We start from the raw sequence: 10,059 nt of genomic DNA, 5'->3' as shown, positions 1-10,059 counted from the left end.
AGAATAGATAACCTGAATAATCTCATAGTTATCAAAGAAATGGAATTCACAGTTACGGCTTTCTTTTTTTTTTTTTTTAATTTTTTAATGTTAACTTTTGAGAGAGAGACAGACAGAGCACAAGGAGGGGACAGACAGAGATAGAGGGAGACACAGAATCCAAAGCAGGCTCCAGGCTCCGAGCTGACAGCACAGAGCCCAAAGCAGGGCTTGAACCCATGAAGTGTGAGATCATGACCTGAGCCGAAGTCAGACGCTAACCAACTGAGCCACTCAGGCACCCCTACGGCTTTCTAATAAGGAAAACACCAGACTAGGTGCCTTCACTGGTAAATACCACCATTCAAGGAAGAAATAATCCTAATTCTACACAAACTTTTCTAGAAAACAGGAAAGGAGGGAACATTTCCTAAGTCATTTTATAAGGCTAGCATTATCCTAATACAAAAGATATCACAAGAAAAGAAAACCATAGGCCAATATTGCTTATGAACCTAAATGAAAAAATAAAGCTCGACAAAACATTCTCAAATCAACTCTGGCAAAATATAAAAAAGGATAATACATCACAACCAAGGAAGGTTTATCCTGAAGGCAAGGCTGGTTCAACATGAGAAATTCAGCCAATGTAATCCATCATATCAGCAGATACAGAAAAAACATACAAACATCTTAATTGATACAGAAAAAACATTCGACAAAATTCAACATTCATTCATGATGAACTCTCAGCAAACTGGTAAGAGAAAGAAATGGCCTCAATCCAATAAAGGGCATTTACAAAAAACTTATAGGTACCATCATACTTAATGGCAAGAACACTCAATATCCTTCCCCTAAATTGGGAACAAAGCAAAGGTGTCTTTTATTACCACTTCCATTCAATGTCATACTGGAGATCGTAGATGGTGTTATATGGCAAGAAAATAAAAATAGAGACAGACTGAAGAGGGAAAAATAAAATTGTCTCTATTTGCAGATGGCATGACTGTCTATATACAAAACATAAAGGAATCTACAGACTACCAGAACATATCATAAGTGAGTTTAGCAAGGTTGCAGGATACAAGGTCAATATACAAAACTCAACTATGCTAACAATGAACAATAAGAAGTCAAAGTTTTAGAAACACTACAATTTACAATAGCGCCGAAAAACAAACCAAACCAAAAAAACCATGAAAAACTCTGGTATGTATCCAACATCTGTGCAAGTTCTATATGCTGAAAACTACAAACAATGATGAGAGATATCAAAGAAGACCCAACTACATGGAGAGATAAACGGTGTTCATGGACTGAAAGACTATATTGTTAAAATGCTAAATTCTTTCCAGAAGGATCTATAAATCTACGTCTCGGCAACATTTTCCTGTACAGATTAACAGGTGTATTTGAAAGGCTATTGGGAAAGGCAAAAGATCTCAAATAACCAAAACAATGACGGAAAAGAACAGTGTTGGAGGACTCACGTTTTCTGTTTCGATATTACCGCGACGTTATAGGAATCAAGGCAGCCTGGTCCTGACAAAAAGCTGGACCAGTGGAACGGAATGGAGTCGAGAAATAGAACCCCACATGTGTGGCCAATTTGTTTTCAGCACAGCTGCAAAGGGGGATTCAATATACAAAGCATAGTTTTTTCAATAAATGGCCCCGGAACACCTAGTCATCCACAGTGAAAAAACGAACCTCGATCTGCACCTTGCATCGTAAACAAAATCTGACTTAAAATGGACAGCAGACTTAAACGCAAAGCATAAAATCACAAAACCTCTAGAGGCAAACCTAGGAAAACATCCCGTGACCTTGAGTTACGCCAAATATAGGACACTAACAGAAGGACTCATCAAAAACAAAATAAGTTAGATTTCATCAGAATTTAAAAAAAAATCTGCTCTTTGGGGAAAACTGTTAAGAGAATGAAAAGGCAAGACACCAACTGTGAGAAAAGATCTGCCAAACATGTGTCTGATAGAGAACTTGTGTCCAGAATCTATAAATAACTCTCCAACATTCCTGTTGTAGAACATTATGAGAAGATCTGACCAGACATTTTGCTAAAGAAGCTAGGAAGGTGACAGTGGGCCTATGGGAGGATTTTCCAAATCACAAGTTATTAGTGAGATGCAAATCAAGTCCGCCATGAGGTATCACTACGTACCAAGTAAGATGGCTGTAAACAAAACGGAACAAACCCTCACAAAACCTGGTGAGGATGTGGGGCCACTGGAATACTCATTCCTGGAGTGCTCATTTCCGGCTGGTGGGGGGACCAGATGGTACACCCACTTGGGGAAACAGTTTGGCAGTTGCTGGCACTTTTTTTCTTTTTTTTTTAGTATTTATTTATTTTTGAGAGAGAGAAAAGGGCAGAGAGAGGGGGACACAAAATCTGAAGCAGGCTCTGTGCCGACAGCAGCGAGCCCGATGTGGGGCTCGACTCACAAACCGAGAGATCATGACCGGACCGGAAGTCGGATGCTCAACCGACCGAGCCACCCAGGCGCCCCCATGGCAATTGCTTATAAAGTTAGACATACATCTACCTTAGGACTCAGAATTCTCACCGCCAGAGAAATGAAAGCACATGTCTGTGCACAAATGTTGATAATGGCTTCGTTCATAATCTTCCCCAACTGGACACGACTCATGTGTCCTTGAGCTGGTGAATGGAAACGCAAATCGCAGAGGGTCATACAGTGGTACACGACTCAAATAAAAGGGCGAAGAGACCCACACAACAGCAGGGTTGAATCTCAGAGTCAGACTGTTGAATACGAGAAGCCGGGCCCAAATACATAGCGTTTAGTTCCATCTCTGTGACACGTTGGGAATGACAACCCCAGGGACCTAAAGAAAGCAGTGGTTTTGCTCGGGGCAGGGCACGGGGGAGTGGCTGGCTACAAAGCCAGGTGGAATTTGGGGAGAGATGGGCGATGCTCTGAATCTTGGCCACGGTGACGGTTACATGACCATTCATTTCTCATAGAATCGTACACAAAGGGGGATTATACCGTATGCGTGCCGCACCTCAAACAAAATAAAAACATGCAAGCAAACGAAAAAGAAAAGCGTTCTTGGAAAATAGCACGAAGAAGAATTCTGGTATCCATTTCGCTTAGATAAAACACGTGATTAGTAAATTAAGTTCCATTTGGCCACATTTGGAGTCCCCACCTTCCCATCTAGTTTCTGATTCTTGGTGGAATTTTTTTTTTCTTTTTTAAACAGACAGTTGCAAAAATAATGAACAAGTATCAGGAGACATCCATCCATCCATGCTGAGATCCTACCCGTTGAAACAAAAGGTAGGAATAATTTTTAAGAAGAGACAGCTGTTTGGGGCGCCCGGGTGGCTCAGTCGGGTGAGCATCTGACTTCAGCTCGGGTCACGATCTTGCAGTTCGTGGGTTTGAGCCCCGCGTCGGGCTCTGTGCTGATGGCTGGGAGCCTGGAGCCTGCTTTGGATTCTGTGTCTCCCTCTCTCTCTGCCCCTCCCCTGCTCGTGCTCTGTCTCTCTCTCTCTCTCTCTCTCTCTCTCTCAAAAATAAACATTAAAGGGGCGCCTGGGTGGCTCAGTCGGTTGAGCATCCGACTTCAGCTCGGGTCAAGATCTCGAGGTCCGTGGGTTCTCGCCCCGCATTGGGCTCTGTGCCGACAGCTGAGAGCCTGGAGCCTGCTTCAGATTCTGTGTCTCCCTCTCTCTCTGCCCCTCCCCCACTCATGCTCTGTCTCTCTCTATCTTAAAAATAAATAAAACATTAAAAAAAATTTAAGAAGAGACAGCTGCTCTTATTCTGAAACGGGTCTGTGTTACTCAAAGCGGCACATCGCTCCGACATGGGACAAAAACCTGGCCAGGTCAGACGAACGCGCTTTCCAGCGGTCAATTAGACTCGTTCGTGCTTTGCATGACGTGGGTCCCGTCAGCCTAGAAGAGCAAAGCCTGTGCCGGCGACAGATCCCAAATCTTGCGGCCGTCCCCCTCCCCCGCCCACGGGTTATGCTTTGTCACTGCCAAACTGTTGTCACATTTGCTGCCAGGTCACCTGAGCGCGTGATCTCAGGGCCAAACCACGGAGGAGGCCCAGCAAATTCCACAGCACGGGCCACGTGTCACTTCCCGAGCTCTGCCTTCTTGCATTCCTTCTGGAACGAAAACCAGTTGGTAGGCCACCAGAGAGAGGCCGAGCCCCTCTTTTGGGGCAGAACCACCTAGAATGAGACGCTCGGGGCCTGGCTACCAAAAGCATCTTCAGTTTTTCCAACATCTGTGGAAACAGGGGAGAAACCCGGCCTGGAGAGCAGGTCCCCCGCCCCCCGCTCCAGGGCCCCAAACTGCTATGGAAAATGCTGATTCTCAGGTGCTGTTCCCCAAGATTCCAACTCCGTGGGCCTGCAGGGCTCCGGTCCAGGAGTCTGTATTTTTCACAAGCTCCCTAGGTGATCCCAATGCCCAGAGATTTCTGAGCCACTGCTGTGGAGGGCCTCGAAGGAGCCAGAACTGCCCCCCTGCCCAGGTGACGGGATCAGATGGAGGTCAGGTGTATTGTGGGGCAAGACAAACGCAGAGCCACACTTCAGGAGGACCCCTGCTGGCCAAGGCAGATGGAGTGAGCAGGTGACCGGCACGACGACAAGTACATATCCAAGTGCTGACCTGGGCGCCCGGCACAGGCTGCCGCGGGAGCAGGAAGCACCCCCAGAAGACGGGGAGCCCCTGTAGGCACACACATGTGGAGGTGCCGCCCGCTGGCTCCTGTCGCGGACTGGGTCTCCCTCTCTGTGCTGCCCAGCAGCGTGCCCAGCACCTCCTTCCTCTCCCTGCAGACCTCTGCTCCCCCCGCCAGCCCCTCCAGCCGACGCACCAGATGGCAACCTGGCAACTTGTGCGTAATCTGGCCCTTCTCGGTTCCTTAAAAACTTGCGTTCAGAGTTGGCGCTTCTGAGGGACTGGACGCTCGGTATTCCGATACAACACGGATTCGTTCATCCACAGGGTGTTGGATATCGACATTTCTTGGGATCACGTTCTCAAATCCAGGCTCGCAAAGTCAACAAAGAGCGAGGTCAGCCGTCGCGGCCGCTTCGGGGAGAAGTCACGCGGGGCTGACCCTGCGGTCGCCAGCGTTCATCCTGGGTCTCCCTGCTCAGGGGGACACATCTACCAGTGAAGTCTAATTTTCTCCACCTCCTCCAAAAGCGTCCTGCTTTCAAATACTAGCCTTTTTTGTTTTCTTAAGTTTACTTAATTATTTTGAGGGAATGCAAGAACCAGCAGGGGAGGGGGACAGAGGATCCAAAACACGAGGCTTGAACTCACAAACCGTGAGATGATGATCTGAGCCAAAGTCAGATACTTAACAGACTGAGGCACCCAGATGCCCCCCACATGCTAGCTTTTTAAAGGAGCTGGTATCCGAACTGTAAGCTGGTCTCATGAGGCTCCGTGGCTGGGACAGAACACACATGTGCGTTCCCGGATTTCATTTAAAATCAATCTTTGAACTCCTGGGGGCAGCTGTATTTAAAACCTCCTCTCCCAGCAGCAAACCTGGGCGTGCCCGTGTAATGAAACTTTTTTCCCTGCTTACGACAAATTATTTAACTGACAAAATGGCTGTTTTTATCTAATAGAAGAATCCTAGAATCTCTTTAAAAATTATTTTTTCAGTGGGGCGCCTGGGTGGCTCCGTCTGTGAAGCGTCCGACTTCGGCTCGGGTCACGATCTCACGGTTCATGGGTTCGAGCCCCGCGTGGGGCTCTGCGCTGACAGCTCGGAGCCTGGAGCCTGTTTCGGATTCTGTGTCTCCCTCTCTCTCTCTGCCCCTCCCCCGCTCATGCTCTGTCAAAAATAAACATTAAAAAAAATTTTTTTTAAATCTCTGTTTTGTCTGATACACTCAATTAAAAATCAACTGCCATCAAAAGATAGGGAAACGTGGAAACAGCCGAGGATTTCAGTCGAGGGTCCTAAGGCTTTCACTGGACGTGTTTAACAGCCCGGCCCCTCAAGGATCGATTTGTCCTGAAGAATACATTCGCAGGGGCTGCTCAGTGAGGTTCTCAGTGGTTATCGAAATGTGTCAGTGTTTCTAGCGGAAAGAACATCTGGAAAAGAATTTCTCGCCATTTTCAAAAGGTAGGAACTTTATAATACAAACTGCTTCTATTTCATCAGGACTGACCCCTCCCTCCCCAACTCTTTCAGTGACCGACCTCGAACAATAGAGGCATCTGTCAGGCCTTCGGTTTGTTGAAAAAGCATCCTTCATACTGTAGCGCTGTTGTCAAACAATGTTGCAACCTAAACACCCTTCCCTGCAAACGGAGACGTTAAATTGTGCAAGTGGTGTACATTCCAGGGTGGTTTCCTGCTGCATCTCAAAACCATTTTATTTTATTTTTATTTTTTAAAGTTTATTTACTTATTAAGAGAGAGAGCATGCGCGTGCGCGCACAAGTGGGGGAGGGGCAGAAAGAGAGAGAGGGAGACAGAGGATACGAAGCAGGCTCCAGGCTCCGAGCTGGCAGCACAGAGCCCGATGTGGGGCTCGAACCCACGGACTGTGAGATCGTGACCTGAGCCGAAGTCGGAGGCTTAACCCACTGAGCCACCCAGGTGCCCCCAAAACCATTTTAAAAGCATTCGAAAATGCAGAGCCGAGGAAAGTGTCCTCACACGAAGGTTTTGCAAAGGCCCCTCTCTTAGCAACGTCAAGTGCAAGAATCCTCCTGCTTCTCTTGAAGGCAGAGCACTTTTTCTTCATTCTTCGGTGCAGTACAAAACCCAACAAACTAATCTCCAGGACTTTGTTGTACCTGGAAAGTCTAATCAGTCTCCAGCAGCTCAGGAGCCTGTCCCGATGCTGGAAAAGAAAGCCATGCCTGCCCTCTTGTGGGGACTATTGTCCTTGCTCCTGTCACAGAGACCCAATCATGCACTTGAGGAGCTCATGAGTTTCTCCTTTTATCCGGGTGTCTGGTGGGAGTCTGGGCACATACCTGAACCAAAGCCGAGCATCTGAATTTAATTCCACGTAATATCTCATCCACGTGTGATGCATGCAACATACTGCAAATTACCTACAAAAGACGGCTGGAGAGTTGTTGGTGGGGCTTAGATACATACTGGTCTTGTACTTTCCAACATGTTTCTTGTGTTCTTTTTTTTTTTTAACTTTTTTACAAAAATTTTTTTAATGCTTTTTTTTCATTTTTTATTTTTGAGAGAGAGACAGAGTGTGAGTGGGGGAGGGGCAGAGAGAGAGGGACACACAGAATCCGAAGCCGGCTCCAGGCTCCGAGCTGTCAGCAAGAACCCGACGTGGGGCTTGAACTCACGGACTGTGAGATCCTGACTTGAGCCGAGGTTGGTCGTCCAACCGACTGAGCCACCCAGGTGCCCCTCTTGTGCTCTTTTTAAAGCAAAAACATTTAATTGTAGTAAAATACATAAGAAGACATTTACTCTCTTAACCGTTTTTTAGAAGCATTTATTTATTTATTTTGAGAGAGAGGGCATGCGTGGGAGGGGCGGGGTGGGGGGCGGGGAGAGAGAGAGAATCCCAAGCAGGCTCCAGACCGTCAGCGCAGAGCCCGACGCGGGGCTCGAACCCACGAACCGGGAGATCGAGACCTGAGCCGAAATCAAGAGTTGGACGCTTAACCGACTGAGCCGCCCAGGCACCCTAAGTGTACAGAGCGGGTCAAGAAGGTGGAACAGCATGGGAGTTTTTTTGCGTCTCTCATCCTTGAAATGCAGCCAGATCAACACCAAACTCTCCTGCACACCATTTTTTTTTTAATTTTTTTTAACGTTTATTTATTTTTGAGACAGAGAGAGACAGAGCATGAACAGGGGAGGGTCAGAGAGAGGGAGACACAGAATCTGAAATAGGCTCCAGGCTCTGAGCAGTCAGCACAGAGCCCGACGCGGGGCTCGAACTCACGGACCGCGAGATCATGACCTGAGCCGAAGTCAGCCGCTCAACTGACTGAGCCACCCAGGCGCCCCCTGCACACCATTTTTAAGGGTACAGCTCAGTAGTGTTGAGAACGTTCACGCTGTGGTGCAACCAACCTCCAGAGCTTGGATTATTGTCTTGCAAAAGTGAAACCCTACCCCACTAAACACTAACTCCCCATTCCCTACCCCCAACCCCTGGTCGCCACCGTTCCGCTTTCTGTCTCTATGAACTGGGTGACTCTCAGTCCCACACACAAGGGTATTTGCTCGTGCCTGGCTGACCTCACAGAGCATAGTAGCCTCAAGGTTCGTCCGTGTTGTAGCCTGTGTTAGAATTTCCTTCCTTTTTGAGGCAGAATTATATTCCACCGTATGGATAGAGCACATTTTATTGATCCATTCATCCACTGATGGACATTTAGCTTGTTTCCACCTTTGGGCTATTGTGAATGACGGCGCTGTGAACGTGGGCATACAAATATCTCTTTGAGACCCTGCTTTCAATTCTTTAGGGGTATGTAACCAAGGTACTGGCTCTTAGGGTGATTCTATTTTTTTAAGGTTTATTTATTTTTATTCTGAGAGAGGTGTGATGCATGCGATATCCTGCAAATTACCTACAAAAGACGGCTGAAGAGTCGTTGGTGGGGTTTAGCTACGTATCGGTCTTGTACTTTCAAACACGTTTCTTGTGTTCTTCTCAAAGAACAAAAAAACTTAATTGTAGTAAAATACAGACAATAAGAATTCACTCTCATAACCATTTTTTCAACACTTATTTATTTTGAGAGAGAGAGCATGCATGGGAAGGGCAGAGAGAGAGGCGGGGAGAGAGAGAATCCCAAGCAGCCTCCACGCTCTTAGCGCAGAGCCTGAGACGGGGCTTGATCCCGTGGACCCGTGAGATCGTGACCTGAGCCAAAACCAAGAGTCGGACGCTCAACCGACCGAGCCCCCCGGGCGCCCCTGCTAATTCTATTTTTAATTTGTTGAGGAACCTCCATACTATTTTCCATAGTGGCTGCACCAGTTTACCTTCCCACCCAACAGCGCCCAAGGTTCCAGTTTCTCCACATCCACGTTTTTAAGAACCGCCATTCACGTAAAACAAAGAGAGCCATTTTGAGTCATTTCATTTTATTGAGTTATGCAAAACATCTTGAAACAACAAAGAGGAAGGAAGTGTTACAAGAGGTCAAATAGTCACAATGACGGCATGCAAGAGACCACAGGGTTCAAGTCTTACTATGTGAACTCAACTATTGTGCTACCATGAAAAGAATGCCCTTCCCGCTGGAAAGTGCTTCTAGTTCCCGGGACGCCGCGCTCTGGGCTTAGGAGAGCAGACCAGCACTTTAAGAATTTGAATTTAGTTCACCGATGGGAGGCGTCGCTTCCACAATGTACCCATGTATCAAATCATCATGATGCACGTTTTTAATATCTCCCAATTTTATTTGCCCATTCTATGTCAATCAAGCCAAGAAACTGGAATTTGGGACCCGTATCAATGATGTTAAACTAAGGGGGGAAGTTCAGAGCAAAAGCAGCTGCTGAGCTAAGATGAAAAGTATGAAAAATATATCTCTATGAAGGTGGGTATTAGTTACTTTTAGGTTCTAACGAGGCATTTCGCTTAATGCTTGGCGTTGCGAAAAGCCTCGTCAACTGGCGAAAGAGAAACACTCCCCCGCCCGTTACAGGGCATCACAGAGTATAAATTCTTTACAGGTACACATTTCATCACGTTTTCTTCTCTCTCTGCTAATTACTTAAAAAGTATAAACGAAGTAGTTTCAGCGAAACAAAAGAGAGACGAGCTGACCTGCTGGGCAGTGACAGTGAATGTCCAAAGGGAAAATTTCACACCCGCCAAAAAACATAATTTAGGAAGAATACAAATTCTCAAACTGTACCTTGCTCAGTCACCAAGCTAAAATAATTAGGCATCACTCTCTAACCCAGAGGTTGTCATTTTCCACTCGGTTATTTTTAAAACATTAAGATCTCTCTTGTTGAATTGAGAACGCATTGAAGGTATTACGGTGCCTTTAAATTTTATGGAAAATTCATTTGTATTTTAAAA

Source organism: Acinonyx jubatus, chromosome A3, assembly GCF_027475565.1.
Source record: "Acinonyx jubatus isolate Ajub_Pintada_27869175 chromosome A3, VMU_Ajub_asm_v1.0, whole genome shotgun sequence".
Lineage (NCBI taxonomy): Eukaryota > Metazoa > Chordata > Mammalia > Carnivora > Felidae > Acinonyx > Acinonyx jubatus.
This window is presented reverse-complemented; position numbering follows the sequence as displayed.